Here is a 24,566-nt window from a genome sequence, read left to right as displayed (position 1 = left end):
ATGTAAATTAAAAAGACTAATGTTTATAAGGTCTATCAACCTGAAACGGTTTCAAAGAAACCCAGTCAATACCATGAGCCCTATCTGCTTGTAACTTCACTATACGTTTAGCTTCTTGCTTCTCTGTATAATTTTTTTAGGCTACCTAATCTCGTGGTCTTACAAATAAGTTCTATAACATTGAATTTAAACTTGTGGGTAATGTCATAATGGATAGTACGTCTAGCTAATGCATTGGTATCATCTTCTCTGTTTAAAGCGTATGGGTATATACTATAATTGATATGAAGATGTTCGCTAAAAATGTGTTTTAGTAAAGATAGTAACAGTAATGTCAGTACTTTCAAGAAACCGTCTGCTTTTATTCCTCAGCTACATCCGTTAGTTGAGGCATTTGAAAAAGCCTGTGAAAGCGATTTTATTAAGTTATTTGGACACGGCAGTGGCTATGTACCAAGCGACTTTCATAATTTGAATAAAGAAGAGAAACGGGCGCTTAAAGCACTACAAGATAATCCAGACATTATTAGAACAGCTGACAAAGGAGGAGCTGTCGTGGTTTTGGATAGTGAGTTTTATGAAATGAAAATGTACGAGTTATTAAGTGAAGAAGTTACTTATAATAGAGTTAAGCAATACAATTGAATAAGATTATTCAAGATGTCCACTGTCACCTATATGATTTGTTTTTAAGTAATGCGATTGATTTTGACTTGTATACGTATTTTTTAATAGAAAAAGTACAGTTTTGTACCTACCATAAATGTAGATGTTCGAGTGTTCACACTGCTGCAGTCATCACACTTTGGTTATCCTGCCGTCAGGCGGTCCCGCAGTCGGCCAGAGTTCCAAAGTCTTGGTCCGGCATCGGTTGCTGTCGCTTCTTCCCTGACGTCAGTGTGCCAGGGGTATATAAGAGGCATCTGACTCCATTTTCTTCAGGTTTTTCTTGCCCCAGATGTCAGGTGCCCCCAAGTAGGTAGGCAATACATATTGCTAATAAAACATATAAAAGGAATGAAAGGAATACTTTCAGTTACAAGCAAATACACCACACAGGTTGTGCAGGATAGAAAGACATAGAAAATTCCAGTTAGGTCAGAGGGGATAGAAGGAGGGTAACCTGGACTGCAGCAGTGTGAACACTCGAACATCTACATTTATGGTAGGTACAAAACTGTACTATGTTCATCGTGTTACACTGCTGCAGTCATCACACTTGGGTTGAATCCCAAAGCTAAGGATGGGCAGTGGAACTAAACAGGGTTTGGAGAAGCTAGTAGGCCCTGCAGAACTGCAGTGGCAAAGACAGCTCTGGTTTTAGAGTATAGAGGTAAGTGACAGTGCTTGGTGAAGGTGTGCACTGAACTCCAAGTTGCAGCCTCCAAAATATCCTTGGTTGGTACCCCTCTGAGAAAGGCTGTTGATGTTGCTGTAGCCCTGGTGGAATGGGGCCTAATGTTACCAGGCACAGGTTTCCCATGGTGTGTGTAGCAGAAACGGATACAATGTCCTATCCATTTTGAAATGGTCTGTTTTGAGATAGCTTTTCCTTGTGATCTTGCAGCATAGGATACAAAGAGCTGGTCAGATTTTCTGAAAGCCTTAGTTTTATCCAAGTAGTAACGTAATTGCCTGTGAATGTACAAAGAGTGTAGGAGCCTTTCTCTTTGTTCTGGGGGTTTGGATAAAAGGTGGGCAAATGAATGCCTTGGTTTAGGGCCACACTGGATACCACCTTTGGCATAAAGGAAGGGTTAGTTCGTAAAGCGACTCTGTCGATGAAAAATGATGAAAGGCTCCACTGCCATTAGGGCCTGTAGCTCTGAGACTCTTCGTGCTGAAGTTATTGCTAGCAGCAGGGCAGTTTTCCATGATAGAAACTGTAAGTCAGCTGTAAAAGCTGGTTCAAAGGGCGGTAGTGTAAGTTTTTCCAAAACAAAGTTGAGATCCCAAGTTGGTGTTGGTGCTCTCCAGGGCAGTCTTATGTTCTTAGCCCCCCTGAGATACTGTCTTAGTAATGGATGTGAAAATATAGGAGGATCCGTGTTGTATTGAGCTGAAATAGCTGAGGCATGGATCTTAATAGATGAAAAGGAAAGTCCTTTGTACAACATCTCAGTTAAATATTGTAGAATCTGAGGAATATTTGGGACAAGGGGATTTTGGCCTTTAGCCTGGTTCCAGGCACAAAATCTTTTCCATTTGCCTGAATAGGCTTTCCTGGTGCTGGGCCTCCTGGCCTCCAGAATGACGTCCATAACAGCTTTAGAGAGAAGTTTTGACTGGCCGTTTAGGTAATTTGCCATGCAGCCAGATTTAAAATCTTGAGCTGGCTGTGTAGAATCTGGTTGTTTTTCTGAGTGAGCAGGTGAGGAATTTGAGGTAAAATCCATGGTGGGCCTTGAGCCATGTTCCTTAGTATTGGATACCAGTGTTGGCATGGCCAGTCTGGAGCAATGAGTATCATTTGTGGCCTCTCTAATCTGGCTTTCAGCAGCACCTTTGCCAGAAGAGGCAGTGGAGGAAAGGCATACACTGTTAATGTCTTCCAACTGAATGAGAGGGCATCCACTTTCCAAGCTATTGTGTGGTATGTTCTTGTGAAAAATTTCCATAGTTGGTAGTTTTGGGGGGAGGCAAACAGATCTATGTCTGGGCTCCCCCATTTTTGAGTTATCATTGCGAATACTTGTGGATCCAGTTTCCACTCATGAGGATCTATGATGTTTCTGCTTAGATCATCTGCCAACGTGTTTTTCTTTCCTGGCAGGAATTGTGGTTGTAGTTGAACTTGGTAGGTCAGTGCTGTGTTCCACAAGGTCATTGCCTGCCTGCATAGGGGGCAGGAATGTGTGCCCCCTTGCTTGTTTATGTACCACATCACTGTGGTGTTGTCCGTCTTTATTAGGAGTTGTCCTGGATGTAGGAGGTCCTTGAAAGCTGTTAGGGCATTTTGTACAGCTAGCATCTCTTTTTGATTGATATGTAGATGCCTTTGATCTGCAGACCATTTGCCCTGAATACACTGTCCTGCCATGTGTGCTCCCCAGGCATAATCCGATGCATCTGTTGTTATAGTTTGCCTGGCTGTGGGTAAGGTGAAAGGCTGACCCTTGTTGAGGTGATATGCCTGAGCCCACCACAGAAACTCCTGTTGAAGGCAGGGAATTAGTGGTATTATTGTTTCCAAGCTGTGGCTGTGTTGAGTGCATACGCTTTTCAGGTACCGTTGTAACTTCCTCATATGCAGTTTTGCATATGGTATTAGTAGTATGCAAGATGCCATGAATCCCAAGGCCTGCAGAATTTTTCTTGCAGGGAGTTGGGTCTTTGTTGCCATCATTTTGAAGTATTGAGTCAGATGTTCTTGCTTGTCTGGCGTGAGATAAGCCATCTGGGCTGTTGTATTTATGCTGGCACCCAGGAATATTATGTCTTGTGAGGGCACTAGTTTTGACTTCTTTTCGTTTACTGTGTACCCTAGGAAACTTAATAGGTTTTTGACAAACGCCAGATGCTTTAAAGAATGTCCTTGCTTTCTGCTTGAATAAGGCAGTCATCCAGGTATGGATATATTTGAATTCCTCTTTGTCTGCAGTAAGCGATTACTGGTGCCAGGCATTTTGTGAAAACCCTGGACGCCGTAGATAAGCCAAAGGGCAGAGCAGAGAATTGGTAATGGGTTGAACCGGCTATAAATCAGAGGTATCTTCTGCAATTTTGTCTGATAGGGACATGTAGGTATGTCTCCTTGAGGTCCAACGTTACTAGCCAAGCCTTCTTGCCCAGCATGGGAAGAAGTTGCTGTAGTGTTAGCATCTTGAATTTGGGTACTTGCAGATATGTGTTTAGAATTGAGAGGTCCAGAATGGGTCTCCAGGCTTTGTCCTTTCGGGGAACTAGAAAGAGTCTTGAGTAAAATCCTTGTCCTTGCTCCTGTGTAGGAACCTGCTGAATGGCTCTCATGTCCATGAGAGCTGTAATTTGGTTTTGAGCCTCTGCCCATTGATTTGGTGGCAGGTTTGGCATTCCTTTTATCCTTGGTAAAGTGTGAAAGTGGAATCTGTATCCTTGAGATACAATATTTAGGACCCATTTGTCTTTTGTGATGATGTACCAGTCGTCTGCAAAAAGTGCTAGTTTTCCTCCAAAGGGAGCAGCCAAGAGGGATTTGCTTGGCAGTCTGAGGGGTAAGTCATTGTGTTTGTCTTCTGATAGTTTGATGTCTGTCTTCTCCTCCTTTCTGGGTTGTGGCACTCCATTGTCGAGGCCTGTAAGAGCCTTGTGACTGACCTCTGGCCCTTGGGCGTCTGTATTTGCTCCTCTGTGGCCTGTCAGAAGCTGGAAAGGACCAGTTTTTGGTTGGCCAATTTCTGCTGAAACGAGGGGGTTGAACCTGTAAAAAATCCTTGACCGTCTGCATAGATTTTGCCTTAACCTCCATTTTCTTTAAAACTTCCTCTGCTTTTACACCAAATAAAACATCCTTCTGTAAAGGTGCATCCAATAACTTTGCTTTGACATGATCAGGTAAAGTTTGTTATTTTAACCAAGCATGCCTACGTATGACAGACCCTGTCACTGCTGCTCTACAAGAAGCTTCCAATGAATCAAATCCACATTGCAAAGTATGTTTTCCCACTTGTTCAGCTGCATGCAACAAATCTTGCATTACCTTGTAATCAGGCTGCTCTGTAGGTGTGATCATTTTTTGTTTTAATTGAGACATCAAACATTGTTGATATTTCAGCATGTGAAACTGGCAATTTAAGGCCCTCATAGCTAGAGTAGCAGAGGTATATACTTTCTTTCCCCATCTGTCTAGTGCTCTAGAATCCCTTTCAGAGGGAACATGATTTTTAGCAATAGAGGCCTTAACCCCTTTGGGACCCTGGGAAATGGTTTCTGGGTCAGCAACAGGGCTTTTATATAGGAATTTGTGTGAGTCAGGGACTCTGTAATATCTGTCTGGTTTGGCTGGTGCTGGAGGTAGTAAATCTGGGTTAAGGCTAGATTCTGAATAAACATCATCCACAATGTCTAACACGGGTGGAATAGCAAGTGGTCTGTGCTGGGGTAGTAAAAGGAACTCTCGGAGCCTTTTCTTAGAATCAGAGTAATCCTGGCCTTCCCAGTGGAAATGTTCCCTCATGGTATGTAGAGTTTCCCCAAAAGAGTAGTCTTCTGGGGGAGATGCTGAGGGAATAGACTCTTCAGCATCAGAGTCTTCATAAGGGGGAAAAGAGTATTCCTGTTCCTCAGAGGAGTCTGAGGAAATTGAAGCCTGGTCAGAGGAAGCGTAGTCCTCCTCCTGTCTAGGCCTTTTATCAGGAGGGGGACCATCCCCTGATTAGGGTAATTAAGTCTTCAGCCATCTTAAGCATCTGTTTCTTGGGCATGGGGCCTTGTACTGGAGACTGCAGTACAGTCTTCTTTGCTTTTAAAGGAGTTTTCAGCTTTGCAAAGGATTTAATAGTGAGTGTAGTCGGTCTGAAGACACCTTCTGTAACTGAAGGCGTTTCAACTGCACTGGAATGTCCTTCAGTCATTGAGTCGGAAGGACCTAAAGGCAAAGGCTGTGGAGGCCCAGTAATATCCGCTTGTGAATCGAATGCCGCCTGGGGTTCTAAATCAGCGGTCATCAGGGGTTGCGCGTAGGCGCCTTACTGAAAACCGGAGAACCGGCGACTGGTCCAGCAGGGGCCTCGGAATCTGGTTTGGGTCTCGGCTGCCTGTCCTTATCTTTGCATTTTTTATGCATTCCGGTCGTCGGTTGCTCCGACGGCATGGTATAATTAAATTTCCTACCAAAATAATGTCGGGCGAAATCAAACCGACGTTTAATAGTTCGTTTGTTAAACCTGGCACAAAACCGACAACCTGTGACGTCGTGGTCTGGGCCTAGGCAAGGAATACAATAAGAATGAAAGTCCTTATGAGGTATTTGCTTCCCACAAGAAATGCAATTGTTAACTTTTTCGGACATCGGACTGAGGCAAGAAAAGGTTCCCCAACGGGGTACTTAGCTTTATTGAAGACTTTGGTCTGAAATTCGATTTGAAAATCTCAGGAGTCGGCCGACCGGCACTTGCCAACTGCTTCTGCTTCGGGCACCGTGCGGCAAGAAAGACGGAGAAAATGGCGACGGATGCCTCTTATATGCCCCTGGCGCACTGACGTCAGGGAAGAAGCGACAGCAACTGACGCCGGACCAAGACTTTGGAACTCTGGCCAACTGCGGGGCCACCTGATGGCAGAATAACCCAAGTGTGATGACTGCAGCAGTGTAACACGATGAACATCAGTGGTTCCTACGTTCAGAGGTCTACCCCATGTACATAAGAATTTAACCACTCCACCAATGAGACCCATAGTTTCCAGTCGAGGATGGCTGACAGAAACTTTCTCTATATAGCTTGAGAAAATATTGAGGAAAACTATAGATTCTACAATCACAATTCGAGAGACACTAAGCAATTTGTAGAAAGCATGGCAGACTATACATACAATACCAGTGATATACTTGTGATTTTAGATGTGATCTCACTTTTCACCATGATTCCCAACGATGTAGGGATAGAATATATGAGGTTGTTCTTAATTGAGAAAGAGGTACCCCGAGAGTTAATAATGAGATGTGCTATGTTGATGGAGATAGTCCTAGAGAACAATGTTTTTGTTTATCAAGATAAGTACTACCTGCAAAACAAGGGGGTGGCCATTGGTACCCCATGTGCCAACTCATATGCTAATTTAGTCATGGCATATTGGGAGCATACATATCTCCTTAGGAATGAACATTATAATACTTGCATACGCCATTACAAACGTTTTGTGGATGACATTTTTTTGGTATGGGGAGGCGATACTGAGACTCTCCAGGAGTTTATAGAGTATATGAATGGGACTACCCAGTTCCTGTTTTTACAAGCTAAGTGGTCGCATTATAGCAGAGTTCCTTGATGTACTCATAAAGAAAGAGGTACAAGGTATTGAAACAGTGATGTATAGAAAGTCCTGTAGGAAAAATACCCTACTACAGTGTGCACCTGCCCCACATTTATAGAAATATAGTCAAGAGCCAAGCCTTAAGAGCATCAACACTAACTAGTAATGAGAATGTCTTTCAAGACACATTGAAAAATCTTAGTAATGAATTTCAAGCAAGAGGCTATTGCTCAAAAGAAACTGACACTTTTTCTAGTGGAGACCACCAGTAGAGATGGAGCAGTAAGACCATATATCCTAGGGCGTGCAACTAATGATATACAAAACAATTCAACATCTCAATTTATTCGTTATGTTACCCTACACAAATAACAAGATAAGGGATATATTCCAGAAGAACTGGAATATACTAACGATAGATAGTACAATCAAAGAAATAGTATTCCTGTAAGAAAACCTCAGACAATCGCCTACTAAGTCTCTGAAGCACCTATTATGCTATGAGAATTCTAAAATGAACAGAGTTACATCTATTAGACAAGGGACTTATCCATGTAGAGATCTTGTAACCGGTGTGTGTGTGTGTGTGTGTGTGTATATATATGTGTATATATATATATATATATATATCTAACATCGACACTTTTACACATCCAGACACGGGGTATCGTTATGTTGTCAAACATTATGCAGACTGCAGAACTACAGATCTTATTTATCTTGCAGTCTGTGAGAAATGTCATGTATTCTATGTTGGCAAAACTAATAGAACATTACGTGAACGAGTGAGAGAACACTCATACGCTATAAACAGAGAAGATGATACCAATGCATTAGCTAGACATACTATCGATTATGACACTACACACAAGTTTAAATTTAGGGTCATAGAACTTATCTGCAGGACCACAAGATTAGGTAACCTAAAAAAATTATACAGAGAAGCAAGAAGCTAAATGGACAGTGAAGTTACAAGCAGATAGGGCTCATGGTGTTAATGACAGGGTTTCTTTGAATCCCTTTCTGGTCGATAGACCTTATAAACATCAAGTCTTTTTAATTTAAATATTTATTAAGGTTGGATTTTTATGCGTTACTCATATAGTATTTTTTAGCTAATGTTATTTATACAGCATTTTTAGGTTTATATTTATCCAGTTTTTCACTGACTTGTACACAAATGTTTTAGCCATAATACATATAATTAATTTTATACATATATTTTCCTATTTTTTGCCATTGAATAGCAAGTGTTTTTAGACAAACATCCTAGACGTATTTTTGTATCTGTTTTTCATATATGAATTTGCTGTTTATTTTCAGCTATGTGTAAAGTGATATTTTTAAGCACGCAGTGTTTTAGAGTTCTGCCATGAATTCACATATCTTATATATTGTTTTTTATATACATCTTATATATATATTTTATATATATTTTACAGCTTTCTGATGGTGTATACTGATCATTTTAATTTGCTTTAGTTACTGATTAAGGGGTTTAAGTCTCAGGATGTGTGTCACATGTTTCATTATGTGCTTTTCATTGGATGTTATTCCTTTAAAATGAAGTGTGTTAGGAACCACTGGTTATATAGTCTGATAAAGAGTTGATGGTAATGCGAAAGCGCTAACTGACCTGGTCCTTTCTTGTTTTGGATTTTACCTTATTGGAATAAAGTCCGATTTTATTTGCCGTGGTGTGCCTCTGGATTTCTTTTTCCTTGGATTTCAATTTTTGTTCTCCAGAGGCCCTTTACCCTTTTCTGTGGATCATTCTACTTAGAATTACATGTACCCATTTTTGTGAAAAGCCAAGAAAAACAGTATACCATAGTTGCTGCAAGTACTACGATTTTTTGTTATCTTTAGGAAAAATGATAAACTCGGATGAACACACATCAACTCTGTGGCCTATGCCTCAAACCTAAATGCCACTGAAACATCAAGTTCCTAGAGGGAATGTCTTCACTAAGATACCTTGAGGCAAAACACAGCTTTCCAAAATAGTTAAGTTATTAATGAGGGCCACTTGGAGCTTTCTTTGTGAATCACTGCTTGGAGCTCAGGACAAGCCTTTAACTATATGCAGCACTCACTTTCTGATTCTTTCTCATGTTGTCTGCCCCCAAAATAAGTCATGGCTACAGTAAAACAGTGTACAGTCTGCCCCGAAAGTTGTAACATTTATGCAAATAATAAAGACAAAGGTGGGAGATGACCATAATAGGAATGCTCAACTACCTCAAAGCTATCTATGAAGTTCAAACCTGAATCACATTAAAAAATTAAGAGAGTTAGAGAGAAAGAAATATAAAGTAGCAGTCAATTAATGAAAAGTAGCTGCTTGCAATGTCGACAAAACTATCTTTCCAACAAATTAACAGACTAAGATGCCCAAGAATGGCATAATAGGGTTGAGTACAGACAAAGTACTGCTGTCTAAGAACTTGGCATAACAGCAAATGTTCAAGTAGGGTCCCTACTGCAGCAGCAATCTTATAACATATGGAAATAAGCCGCAGACTGATGTCCACCCACCTGGCCTCACTCCCAGAGCTCTGGATACATCAGTAAGTAGGTCAATGCTCTCTAGATGTGGACAGGCACTACAGCATCTCAGATAATACAGACATCTGCCCATACCATCTCCTGTGCCTAAAAGTCTTGTGTGTCAAACAGCCCATTTGTTGTTTTCCACAACACAATACTACACATTTTTGAACCAAAAACAAAAAGGAAGGTGGCTAGGAGTTTGTACTTCAATGGCCATCTTACCTGAACATCTGTTATGGTAAGCTGTACTATGTTCATGGTAAGATTACTGCTGCAGTAGCATTCATAACATATGTAAACTGACTCCCATAGTCCCCTGAGATGATGGGTTGAGATGTCTCCTTGCTTCTGACCGGTTTCCTCAAAGCATACCTGGGAGGACCATCACTCCAAACCCCAGTCTACCCCTAAACTGTTCAGCTAGCTTTTAGTAAATTTAATTTATGGTCCAATATCCAGGTTGGTGCCTCTCAAATGGTTTGAATAGAAATCTACCTTAAAAGGCTTCCGAGACAGAGGCTGCCCTAGCAGCATCTGCTCTCATATACTACTGCAGAGGCTTTCCTTTCTTGCCACATCAAAATGCAATGCAATTCACTAACCACTTTCACAGTGCCAGCTGAGCAAAGGTCTTACACGTGTAAGAATTCGATGTTGCAACTGCTACCAAGAGGAGGATCTAACATGACAAACGTGAGGGGAACAAGGAAGCCAGCACAAATGGATCCAATGTCAGCTATTCCAGGACAAAATTAAGGTCCCACAGAGGAGGGATCACCATTTTGGGTGGTCAGAGGTGAAATCACTCAACTTAGGAGAGGCACTGGTTAAGCAATTATTATTAAGGATGAGAGCACCAGAATGCAAGCAGAGCTGGCGGAAATGTGTACCTTTACACAAGTGTAAGACAGACATGCTCTAAACAGAACTGACAGATAGACGAGAACAAGAGGAACCTCAAATGCAAAGGATCTTTGTTCTTTCTGCACCAAAAAGATGCTCTTTTCTCAATTTCCAGGTAGAGTTTCCCTCAGGTAAACTTCCTGTCCTCTTTTAAAATGGTTATCATATTGTGTCAGAAAAGGTGCCAGGAGTGGCACAAGCTTCAGATCTTCCAGACCATCATACTGAGATAATTTAGGTATAGATGCCATCAGGGTTCTGTCCCTCTGAGTGAACAGGTCCATCTCCCACAGCAAGACAAGGGGAGATTCCCAAAGGCCCTTTCTACATTCCCAATATTTTCCCTGCACTTCACATCTTCATAGTTGAAGTGTTAAAGGTCATATCCAAGGCAAATAACACAACTTCCATGGGGCTCAATAGTATCCCAGGCTGTATTCTGCACCATCTCCATCAAGAACTGGCTTCACCATCGAGCACCCTATTCAATGAAAGCCTAAGTACAGCCTTCATTATAGCACAGTGGAAAAATGCTATTGTCATCCCCTTCCAGAAAGGTGGTGCCACTACTGACCCTGGAAACTATTGCCCCATTAGCTTGACAAGCCTGATCTGTAAAGTCATGGAATGCATTATTATGGAAATCATAAACAAGGACAGAGAAATCTCCAAGCACTTGACCCCATCCAGTTCGGATTCATCAAGGGCAGATCTTGCCTGTTGAACCTGGTTGACTTCTTTGAGACTGTCTCCAAGGTCCTGGATGAGGGAAAGTCAGTACGTACAGCTTACCTGGACTTGGCCAAGGACTTTGATACAATCCCCCACTCAAGCATCATCAAAAAGCTAACACAACTTGGCGTAAATCCCTGTCTCATCAGGTGGGTGCCCAAATGGCTCAATGACAGGACGCTAAAGGTCATAATGGGCACCTCCACCTCAGATAGCAGACTTGTCACCAACAAGTGGAGTTCTCCAGGGATCTGTCCTGGGACCCCTACTGTTTTGCTTCTACTTCTCAGAGGTCCAGGCAAAGACAAAAGGCCTGTGACTGACCGAGTTTGCAGATGACTGCAAGTTGGGTGCTGCCACTGACTCCCCAAACGATAACATACTGCAAGAGGGTCTCACAGAAACTAATGACTGGTGCCAAAGTCATGGCCTAAAGCTAAACGCAAAAACATTTTTCATCATACCATTCGGCAGAAACACGGCCCCTACTGATTACGACATCAGTGGCAACCCCTAAACACAAAACCTGTGGTGAGGGACTTGGATACTCAGGTTGATAATCTCGCATTCGACCATATTGTAGTGGCAGTGGTCAGAAAACATTTACTTGGTTCATCTCACAAGTAAAGTGATTGCATCCAGAAAAAAGGTTATTATCTCCCTATACTCCTCCCCCATTAGACCAATAATTGAGTATAACACCCTGTTTGGTATGTACCTCTCCAAACATCTGCACCAACTGGAAAGGCCACACAAATACCTCACAAAGAGAATCCATGTCCTCCAACACTTGTCCTATGTGGACAGGCTCAAATCACTATCACTCTATATGGTATCATACATATTGCTCAGTGGTGATCTGTGTCTCGCCTACAAGGCAATCTCGGACCTTGCTCTAGTAGAGATGCCCCATATCTGCAAGTCTAACTCTTCGCACATTACTCGCTCGAAAGGCCTGAATCTAATATGCATCATCAACAAAACCTGCTGGAGACACAGGTTGGTCTCCCAGAGGCTGCCCCATCTCTGAAATAGACTTCCCATACACATCAAACAAGAGTACTTGGCTGACCCTCTTTAAGCAAGACCTTGATGAGTGAATGGGAAACCACAAATCTGTCCCAGGGGTTCCACCTGTGTCCCTCATTGACAGGGGCAACAAGTGCTGACTGAGATTTCTTTTTGGGGATAAACTCTTGGCTAGGCTTGTAAGGGCCCCAGGGCCATTAGCCTAGTATCTTCCTATGATATGATCACAGAGAACCAGTGTTGCCTGGGCCAAAACAGAGCTGGGAGAATAACACTGGGCTGCTCTCTGTGCACCTTTTCCAACACTTGAAGAACAGGGGAGTTAGATGGAAGGTACACAGGAATCACCATTAGAAAGAAAAGCCATCCACATTTCCAGCTATGCTGCCAGGATGCATCATGCAGTGAGCTGGGAGTAGATGGTTCACAAGGAAATGGAAAGGTTTGCCTGGGAAAGACCGTTTGTCAACTGCCAGGAAACCGACTGACAAACAGATGTGCTCATGGGATAGTAATGGCATACTTGCTTGTTGACACTTGCCATTTAACATCATACCCTACCGTACTATCTAGCCCTCTCACAGCACAACCCTAGTAAACTGCATAGCCCTATCAGACCTCCAAGTCTGTCTCTCAGTCAGGCCCCAACACTAACCTGAATCCATTGTTTCATTAGTCTAACCACAAAACTCCCCCTCCTGCTCCTCAAGTCCCAAATTGCTGCCTAACCCTAAAATTCCCCCCTCACCCAATAATCAAGCCTTCTTCTCCCTTCCTAAACCTAAAACTTCACTCCCAATCACTGCCTTAAAAAAAAAAAAAAAAAAAAAAAAAACTTACCTTATTCAAAACAGAATACATGTTTGAGCAAAGTACAGCAACTCCCGTCTCTCTGCATGTCCGCCACACCTAGCCCAAACCAAACTTATAGTCGAGTTTGTGCAAGAGCAGCAGCCCTTCTGAGCTGCAAGACACTCAAGTACAGGACTTGGGGTTTTCAGGCAGCCAAATGTCAGACACTTGTAGCAGACCCAATGCTAACCCTTCTCAGTCTGAGGAAGGCTACCACTGGGAAACAGCACTTCATGAGTACTCTGGAGATCCTGAAGGGCAGGAAGCAAACTGGCAACACTGTGCCCTGACAATATACCTTAGAAATTTCCCATGGTCCTTTGGAAGGAGTAAGTATGTGCATGTGAACATGGTCAAGGAGGCCTTAAAATAAAAAAAAAATAAATAAATAAATAAAAAGAGTAGTGGAAGCATCTTTAAATTTTGTTGCAAACAGAAGAGGCGAGTCGGAGAGATCCAAAACTGGTCTCCATGGTCTATCTCTTTTGGGGAGGTAGAAAGACAGAACAGACACTTAACCCTTCTTCCCATTCCGGTATCCATTCTATTGCCCACTGGCCCAGCAACTACTAAACAAGGGGCAACTCAACATATCATTAGCCTTCCGGTAGCAGAAGCATCCCCACAAAGGGTGGGTGGATTAAAATGCTATCATGTACCCATTTATAATACTCAGTACTCAGAGATATTTGATATACATTTGCCCAAGTCCCTTCAAAGTAGCTCAATTTACACACAAACTGAACCAAGTAGAGGGATGGAAGGAAAAGGAGAAGAGAAAGTCACAACTGTTCAAAGGGAGTGGTTGAACCACTTTCAGCTTGTTTCCCAGTTTTATTCTTCATCTTTCCATGCCATGCCTGCTTCTCCCCAGATTTTTGTCTCATCTGCTAACCCTACAGGTGTTTCCTAATTGGGGGGGGGGGGGGGGGGTAGAAAAATTGCTTCTTGTCCTGCAGGACCTTGCCTTCTCCAATGTTTTGGAGATTTCCTGCAAAAGGTTTCCTAAACAAATATTCTTGGTCAAAGGGGACATTCAAAATCTCACCCTAGACAGACCTGTAGAATGGCTGATTCCTATGCCAAGCATGGCATCTGATGACTGAAACAGCAGCTACAGGTCCAGAGACTGCGTCACACCTACACTTAGTGTAGGCTTTATTGAATCTGGCCCTAAGTGTACACCAAGTGTACAAGATATGTATTCAAGAACATTCCTACCACATTTTTTGTGCTTTCTAGACACTCAAAGATAAAGTGTACATGTAGTCTGCACTTTGTGGTAACCTTTATGAATCCCTGCCAAAATGTAAAGCTGCAAGAATCAGTAGGAAAACTAAAATTAGGAGGAACAAAGTGTGCGTTATGTCTGTGTTGCATGTTCCTCAGAACAGTGTAAATGTAGTGCGTAGGCTTTATTGAATCTGGCCCTTAATCTTATACTTCCTAACACTTTTGAGACTTTAGCGATTCATCCCAAGTTTCTGCAAAGTCTCCTATTTGAGCTAGAATTCTGGACTGGTACTTTACCACCCTAAATGCCAGTGTAAACGAGGCATAAAATATTTCACACCTGTCCAAGACCCTGCTTTCACAGAAAAATCCCAGTGTAAGGAAACACTTGATAGCAGCTTCAATACAACAAAACTTCTTTAATAAAACACTAAGCTTTCAGACATGCATCCTTCCTCAGTGTGAACAGAACAAAACACTTGCTTTTCCTTTTATAATGAATAATTGCATCATATGACAGCTAGCAATCAAAATTTTCTCTAAAACTCAAGACACACCGATAATATACGGGCTCCCCAAGATGCACAAATGCCTTAATAAGCCACCAATAAGACATATCGTATCTGGGGGTGGGTGGATTACTGAACCCATTTCATATATCTTCAGTCTATTTTTTTTGTAAATTGCTCACAAAAGTAAAGTTATATTAAGGACACAAGTTTTCTTCAGTGTGTCTATGAATGGTATAAGACCAACCAGGTATCAGACTACATTTTGTCACAATGGACAAAGTCATTATTCACTGTGATCCCCCATGATTTTGGTATTGAGAGTGTACGGAATTTGTTATGTATTAATGGAGGAATGAAAGGGAGAGAAATAGAGACCATTTGTGAGCTACTGGACCTTATCCTGAAGAGTAATATCTTTATGTTTTGAAACACCATTTGTCATCAAAAGACAGGAGTGGCTACTGGTAAGCCCATAGCCAACACGTAAGCTAATACAGTAATTGGAGATTGGGAAGAACAATAAGTGCATAATGGCCCACCATAATATGCAGGAAATGTCATCTTTTACAAGCGTTTTGTGAATGACATGTTCCTGATTTGGAAAGGGGATACAATTGGTTTCAATAAGTATCTTAATAGTACCACATACTTTGAGAACTGCCGCTTGCTCTAGGGATGCAATAAGATATTTGGATGTTAAAATAGAGAGGCAAGATGATGAAATCATTACATCTAATTATAGGAAAGAGATACAAGCAAATAAATATACACAAAGGACCAGTAAGAATGCTGGACATGTGTTTAGGGGTATAATAAAAAAAGTCAAAGGTTACATATTAGTAGGTTAAATACGAACAAATAATAGATGTAATGAGCAGATAGTTGATATGACAGTGAACTTCAAAGAAAGAGGATACGAGGTGGATTCCCTAGTGAAGTCAAAACTGGAGGTTAGGGATGAAAAGGTAGGTAGAGCCAAACCTTTTTTCTCCGATAGGGTGGTGAATACACAAGTTACTGAATGGAATGATAAACCCGAATGACTACACTATCTGACTACATATAAAATAGAAGGGCTAAGAATGTCCAAAATATTATCCTTAGAAATTGGAGGTTGCTGTCAGCTGTACCTGAAATCAGGGATTTTATAAGGGACAGACAGTTTCTCATATAGAAATAGTAAAACTTTGAAGAAACATTTATGGTATAAAGGATCTGCAAGTTGTAGAAAATAAAAGTGTAGTAATAAAATAGGGACTTTCCCATGTTTTAACTGTGTATGCTGCCCTGATATTCTTACAGATCCAGAATTTGTGCATCCTATGACTAGAAAGGTATACAATTTTAAAGTATTTGCTACATGCAACACTTACACTTTACCTTGCTACCTGCATGAAATGTACAGCTTTTTATGCAAGGAAAACAACACAAACTTAAAGAGCGTATTGTTGAACACAGGTCGAATGTCAGAAGAGTAGCAGACACTCATGCTCTTGCAAAGCATCTTGGTGAAATGGGTGATGAATGCGTTTTTAAGTTTACGGTGATAAATGTTGTCCCTAAAAACAGAAGAGGGGTGACAATAATATGCTTGAAATGAATGAGTACAAGTGGAGAGTAATGCATCAAGCAGATGCTAAATCTGGAATCAATATGGCTGCAAGCCTAAAACCTAAACTGAAAAAGACGCAGATGATTTTACAGAAAAGAACTTATGTATGTTTACATGTATTTTTTTAGGTATGCTCTATGTGGATGTTTTTATACCTACTAACTGTCTGGGGAGTTGTACTTTTTTATGCGTCATTTAAAATGTCTAAGCTGTAGAGAAAATTTTGATTGCTGGCTCTGTCATGTGATGCAATTAAGCTGGTGCAGTAGCGTTGTCACCTCACAGTTAGACGTTGCCCGTTCGATTCTCAGTTAGAGCGTCTTCTGTGTGTCGACATGCATGAATGGGCATTCCTTTGTTGAAGGTTGTGCGTTAGGCCCGGCAAGCCAGCACGTGAAAATCTACTGCCAATCATTAGCTGACCGGAGTTCCGCTGTGGCAACCCCTAACCGGGAAAAGCCGAAAGACACAATAAAAGGAAAAGGAAGCATTTTGTTCCGTTTGTTCACACCGAGGAAGGACGCATGTCCAAAGGCTTTGTGTTTTATTAAAGAAGTTTTGTTGTACTGAAGCTGCTATCAAGAGAAGCTGCTATCAAGAGTTTCCTTACGCTGGAATTTTTCTGTGTTTGACACTGGTGTGACAGTGAAGGGTTACCATTATGCTGGTCCCTACTTTGCAAGACCCTGCTTTCCCCATCTTCTGGCAACATATTGAGACGCTGCACCAGTTTACCACCACCATGTGGCAAAAAGAAAAATACTTGAACCACTCAAGAGGAGAAATAGGGGTTACCGTTTACTGCTAGAAGTTGAAAAGTAATGCAAGTCAATGGGAGCAAAAATGTAAGTAATGCTTGCAAGGTGATCGCGTCATTCTGTGGCATTCAAACTCAAGAGCTTTAACAAATGAGACAAAAATTTTGAAAACCAAATTTGTCAAGGCCAGTAAGTGCTTATAAATGACTAAATTTATGCAACTTGATTTTTCAGGATGAACATGAACATCAACAGCACAGGAAAAGGGGAAAAAAAGTTCAGTAGGCAATTTTGTACTACAGAGCCCTTGGGATGTCTCCTCAGAGGGAGGGGGGGGGTGAAGGAATAATACCCCTGGCACTGGTTAGGAATGCAAACGGGTCACAGCAAGGCTTGTTGTACATTCAAAATAATTGTAATGTCTAAGCCAACATGGAGCAGAGGGACAACTCATAAGGCATCAGCAAACCACTCAGCCAGCTTCATCCTCATACCTCAGAGTCCCTAACTCATTGTCACCATCTGTAGTAGCCACCTTCTGTACATTTGGAAGACTGGCATTTAAGAACCCTGTATTTGTCAATGGCACATTTTGCCATCCTCCACTCCCACACAACATTCAATAAGATCTTTGCCTATCACGTTTCCTACAATCTTTTTCTTTAAAACAGTTACTAGGCTGTGTGACACCTCTAATGGATCCTGTACTATCTACACTCAATCCCTTTTTTTGAAATTCAGATGCACCCCTGGAAGTTGCTTCCATTGATATTGCCATGTTTAGCACATGATCGAAGAAAACCTTTTGAGTGATTTCAAAATAATATGGGTCACAAATCTATGTCTTAATACATCAGATAATACAAATGACAATGTTCTGCCAGCATAAGTAATTCCATAATGCATCTCACAATCTAAGGAATTCCATATTGGAAGATGAATTGCTCAGCAATTACCAGTGACTTAGACCCAGCAATTGAAATGATCACTATGGCTAGAAACTAAAATATATCATGATGGAAAGTTCATGAAGTAATGAGCAGCGGTTATATACCCCTGGCACTGGTTAGGAATGCTTGGAATTTTTCTCCCCGGGCCTCTACTGAAAATTGACATGTATCCAGTTAGACTAGCCCGGTCAACAAATGTAAAATAAAATTATACCCATCTGAAGTAAATATATATCTCAATGTTTTTTGGCATAGTTTTCTTTTTTCCCTACAATGCATTCTGTCTCCCCAAAAATGAGATTAGCATTACCATCTCATGCAACTTCGTGCTGGTATTTACTCAGAATGGAAGTAATCAGAATTACTGCTTACTTTAAGAATCAATGAAAAGTGTGGCTGTTAACTTTTGTGTGTGTGTGGTGACGCACTGGTTTGTGTTCTTTGTCATGTATTAAAAAATAAAATACAAGTACTTTGTATTTTAATACGGTTTAAATTAATTTTTTTTTTTTGAACACTAGGTATCTGCTCAAGGGAGGTGACCTCAACAAAAGTCAATTTTTGTCGCTGGTATCAGGTGATTTCATTTTAAAACTACACAGTGAAACAGCCGAGAACCTCCACTGAAACAATAACCAGACAGAGGAAAAGAAAGCATGTACAGAACACTGTATGGAATTAAAAAACCGACAGTCCAAGAGACTAGTTTTATGATACCAGTGAGACAGCAAGAACAAAGGACTACAAACACCTTGCTAGATGGGCTGTAGGGATTGGCATAAGGTGCAGGTTTAATTTCTCACTTTTGGGAAGCACGGCTAGGCCCTCCCTGGGTAGTTAGCCTAGTGATCACCTATGAACATACTTTCCATGGTCAAAAAATTAAATGTGATGGGTAACAGCCAGGAAAAAATTTCCTAAAGAACAGATCAAGACTTGCCATAAAAAATCACAGCATATTGTTCACGGAGAAAGATGAACTGCACAAAAATCTTTAAGAAGGCAAGAAAATGCCAAATCATGTTTTCCATATGGGGTAGTATTACAGATCATTTACTAGATAGAAAAATACACTCTTGGAAAAGGACATGTAATTAGCAAAGATATGCACAGAGCAACATGATGCTGCTACATATTCCCCATTCAATAATAAGTTCTCGAAAAAAGCCCCACGAGGTTGCTACAGATCTTACTGAATGAACTTCGGATTTGAATGGTACTGTTTTGTTACCAGAAATACAGCAAAAGAGAATACAATCGGATAGCTATCCAGACAGTGTGAATGTGGTCATGCTTCGGGTAGCTATCCAGACAGTGTGAATGTGGTCATGCTTCGGGTAGCTATCCAGACAGTGTGAATGTGGTCATGCTTCGGGTAGCTAGCTTGGTCATGCTTTGGATAGCTATCCAGACAGTGTGAATGTGGTCATGCTTTGGATAGCTATCCAGACAGTGTGAATGTGGTCATGCTTTGGACAGCTATCCAGACAGTGTGAATGTGGTCATGCTTTGGACAGCTATCCAGACAGTGTGAATGTGGTCATGCTTTGGATAGCTATCCAGACAGTGTGAATGTGGTCATGCTTCAGATAGCTATCCAGTCAGTGTGAATGTGGTCATGCTTCTACTTATTCTTTAAGGAGAAAAAGAAACAAAGAGCTGGTCACCTTGCCACAAATCTTTTGTACACTCTAGATAAAACATAGTTGCCTGTAATATCCAAGGAATATGACTTGAACTCTCCCTTGTCAGAATAGTCAGGGGAAGGAGCAGAATTCTGGAAGATTAAAACAGTCTGACTGTGTTTGGAAGGTACCTTGGACAAAAATGATAGGTCAGTCTTTTGTACTACCATGTCTTTATAAAAAAAATTAGGTATATAGTGCCTTCAGAGGGAGTGGGTCTTTGTACGTTGGCCTGGATAAAAGGAAGACACTTAAAAAAGAGAGAACAAAACTGGAAGAGGAATCTTTAGAAAAGGGAAGGAGCAAGTTACATAGAAATAAATGGAATTTGTGGAAACATATGCAGAATAATGTTCAGGAGGAAGAGGAGTGAGGTTTAAGGGAAGGCAAAATTGAACAATTTATGTAATGTTGGACTGCATCACAACTGTGATAAAGAAAAAATATATATGTTCTATATAATGTAAGTAAACGGTAAAAAATATGAATAGGGTTCATTTTATTTTCTATCAATGTACGTGCGCCTATGTCTGTAGTGATAATTTAACAAAGGTGTTTACAAAACCAAGGTCTCCTAAAAAGGCCTTAACTTTATGCTGAGAAGCCAAAGATGAGTTAATACCTTGACAAAAGCAGAAATTACAGCCAAGTGAACTTTGACAGTGAAGAAACTTGTGCCTTGACCAAACAAGTCTGCTAAAAAAAAATTAGGATGGAATCAAAAAGGGCCATATTTAGGTCTAACCCCTGCTCGACAGGCCAATAACAGAACTTAAACCATTTGCCTTGTACATTTTTCCGGGGGAGTTTTTTTTTTTTTTTTTGGTAAAGCTAGCAGTGAAATCATGGTCCCACCACCATCAGTGAAGTGGAGAAACCTTGCAGTTATTTTGAGGGAATGGATATCTGGGTGTGGCCTGCTGGACACGTGTGATAGAAGCCTCAGATGGGGCTTTACAAGGAGGGTACCTTAAATAAGGCCAGAACAGGAGTAAAACAGACTTAAAATAGTCATAATATAACTATGAGAATGACTGTGGTTCCACACAGTTTAGCTTTTAGATGAATTTCGTCATGAGAGGTGGAGAAAGAATTGCTACTGGAGAGCCCACCATGTTCTTGGGATGGGGGTAGCTCTATTTCCTCACTGCTCATATCAGGGCTGCAGAATTCAAAAAACATATCTTTTTCACACTCTAAATTGCTACCAAAGTACCTTTGAGGAGCAGAGAACCTAACTCCAACAATCATGAATGGCTTGCCTTCCTGCTCATTTCTGAGCAACAGTGCTTTAACTTTTGGTCCAAAAAGTGTGGATCCAGCAAAGGGTACATGGGGTGTTTGCAAAACAAAATGACACACAAATCTGGCTAGTTTAAGCCAGGCCTACAGTCTCAACATGATGCCCGATCAGGACATACAAGACAGCTGCACACTGATCAACAGGTTAACAAGAGCTCTACCAGTGTGAAAACAGAAACTGTGGGAAAAGGACAGCAAAGACCATCAGTTTTGGTAAAATTCTTTTGATGGTTAGTCACTACACCACCTAAATGTCAGTAAAAAGCAATCTGGAGATAGCAGAAAAGGAAAAGAAAAAAAAAAAAAAAAAGACTGTGGTGGAGAAAAGCCTTGTAACTTGTCAACAGAAAGCAGTTCAGGTTTTACCCTTGGTACAGGCCATGGCTTCCAGCAATTTAGAAGAAAAAAAGCAATGCACTTAGGTGTGTTTAAAATAAGTGAAACTCTGCAGAAATACATAGAGTCAAATGACAGAAGGCTCATGTTGAAGAGGAAAAGTGGTATTTCAGGTAAGGCAAGACTTACGCAATCTGTGTATGTTAAACTGAATAATAATAAACACTGAAACCATATTTGCATAATGTATGAAAAGGAAAAAAAATCAAAGAAAAAATTTGCAATGGTTTGTTTTCTCTTTTATAACTGAAGGTGTACTTTTGTCATCATGTCATATGTGACTTTAATAAAAGCATTTAAAAAACATGACACCCAGCCCTACTGCTCTTGCTGCACTGTGAAACAACTGCATGGACAACATAATTCCTTTCCAGTACCACTAGGTGGAAATTTTCTGAGGGATTCTAGGGTCTTGTTCCATCTGCATATGAAATTGCATATATCAAGTAAGGAGCGTACTGAGAAAGTACAAGCACAAACTGATTTCCCTAAGTGATCCATCGTGCTGGACCTTTGTCTGGGGGATAGACAGCTTGAATATCCTCAGAGAGCTACATTTTGGGGGGCAGCTGAGATTACAATGGAGTCTACAGGAGCTCACTTGCTCCAATGTGGCCTGCCCCTGACACTATAAAATGTCCTTCCACAGGATATGTTGTGAAACTTCAGGCTCCCTCCATGAGCACTGGCAAACTAAGTCCATCATCATTTTTTTTTTTTAAAACAAGTTTATTGTTTTAACATATAAGAGAAATATCATAACAATTTTATACAAATAATTAAAAATAGGTATTATTATAATATTCAACAAAACAACTAAAGTATTTACAAAGACATCCACTACAATCAGATCAATTAATTAAACTAAAATACTGTGCTATTGAAATTAGAATTTTTTTAACAAATTTTGTAAATTATCCCATACAATAAAATGTGATGTTTTTCTAGTTGTTCTCATTCTAATTGTGCTTATTTCCATATGACACATTATATTCATAACATTTTTAAATTCATTGAACGAATGAGGTGTATCTGAAATCCAATTTCTAGTTATTATTTTCCTAGCCACTGCTAGGATAGACCATAACAAGGGAAGCTTAATCTTTTAACACATTGAGGTACAGGTGTGTTGAATAATATAAGAGACTTAGAAATAATGAAATTATCTGTAAAAGAGCCTGCAAAATTCATTAATTGACTTCCAGTATTCTTTCAACTTCATACAGTCATAAAACATATGAGCCCAGTCAGCATTAATTTCTACATTACATCTCTTACATAGATTATCTTTATTATTAATTTTATTCATCATCAAAGGTGTATAAAAGCATCTATGTAACAATTTCCATGTATAAAGTCTCCAGACAATGGAAGATGTAGTTCTATAAGCAGATTCCAATATATATTGTTTATCTTGTTGAGTTGGTGGGTCCCCATTAATAGAGGTGAAATAATTCCAGTATGAATCTACATTGTAAAAAGTTTCTTGTCTGATAATTTTATGTATATATGAAAGTTTACCTTTATCAGAAACTTTATGCTGTAAATTTATTATCAAGTAATCAATCAGTTTTGGAATAGATTCTTTAACTGTTATAGACATTAGATCTATTCTATCAATGAGATGTTGTCTAAAGATCTGAACCTCTAACCAGCAAGTTTCTCTTAGATCAAATTCTTGTTTTAAGAAATCTAGATTTTTAACTTTATTATCAGATATCAGCTGATACCAGTACTTTAGATTATTATCTATAGCTAAATGAGCTCCTTCAGAAGTAGATGACATAAGCATACCCTGAGTATAAATTATAGGGAATACAATAAAATTCCATTCCCTATACTTAGGGTGCATGAATATAAAGTTACGATAACTAATAATAATATTTAATGGGTAACAGACCATATGTTTAGGTGTAATAGGTGAAGTACAAAATTCCTTTAGCAACCACAACATGGAGTTATTTATAATCATATTTTTATGTGTTAAGGAGATTTTCATGAAGTGCATACTAATTAGCTCCCAATAATCTTTCCATTTTGCGACATATGACCGATCTATTAATAAAGTAATAACTTTTATAATAGAAGAGATAATATATAAATTAAAGTCTGGAAAAGAAATACCCCCTTGAGACCAGCTATTAGTATGTTTCTTTAATGCAATCCTAGGTCTATTAGGTGCCCATAAGAAATTTAACATTAGTGTATTCAGTTTCTTGATAGTTATTTTTGTAGGTGAAAGTATTATTGATTGTATTAAGTATAAAATCTTGGGGAATATTATCATTTTAATAATTGTAAGCCTCTCCTCCATAGTAAAAAACATATTATTCCAGGTATTAAAAAGATTTTGTATATTAAGAAAACAGGTATTATAGTTATTATATATAATAGATTTAATATCTTTAGATAGTATTATACCTAAATAAGTTATCTGACCAGAGTTGGGTACATATTTAGTAAAATCACTAATGAGAGTATTTTTTCGTGTATATATAGGTAGTATTTTAGTTTTTTCTTCATTGAATATTAAACCAGAAATACTTTTAAAATTCATCATTTTATCAAATAAAGACTGCATAGAAGAATTAGATCCTGCTGATGTAATTAGAACATCATCTGCAAAAGTTGAATTTTTGATGTTGTATTTTCTTCTATTTCAAAACCCTCTATGTCAGTACTGTTTCTAATCAAATTAGCCCAAGGCTCCATTACTAAAGTGAATAATAGTGGAGAAAGTGGACATCCTTGCTTTGTACCTTTAAGAATGGGTATTTTTGTGAAACATATGTTCCTACCTTAATATAAGCCAGCGTTCCTTTGTATAAATGCTCAATTAAATTTACAAATGCATCAGAGAAATTTGTGCACTTCAGTAAGGTAAACAGATAGTCCCAACTTACTGAATCAAATGCTGAACCTATATCAAGACTAATAAGTGTTAAATCTTTCTTTTTCCTATTTGCAAAATCAATTAATGTTAAAGTTCTTCTTATATTATCAAAAGTATTTCTATTTACAATGAAGCCCGTCCGATCTATGTCTATAATGCCGGGGATAATTGTCTTCAATCTATCAGCAAAAATACTCATAAACAT

The 24,566-nt window shown here is 39.8% G+C and overlaps 1 protein-coding gene across 1 annotated transcript in view; it reads right to left on the bottom strand.

The window, feature by feature from the left end:
* RNASET2 (ribonuclease T2) overlaps positions 1 to 24,566 on the bottom strand; it is a 487,107-nt gene that overhangs the window by 444,170 nt on the left and 18,371 nt on the right. The window lies entirely within an intron of this gene.

This window comes from Protopterus annectens, chromosome 1.part0 (assembly GCF_019279795.1).
Source record: "Protopterus annectens isolate FY-2018-M chromosome 1.part0, PAN1.0, whole genome shotgun sequence".
NCBI classification, from domain to species: domain Eukaryota; kingdom Metazoa; phylum Chordata; order Ceratodontiformes; family Protopteridae; genus Protopterus; species Protopterus annectens.
Note: the sequence above shows the minus strand (reverse complement) of the source record. Positions and strands in the feature narration are given on the sequence as shown.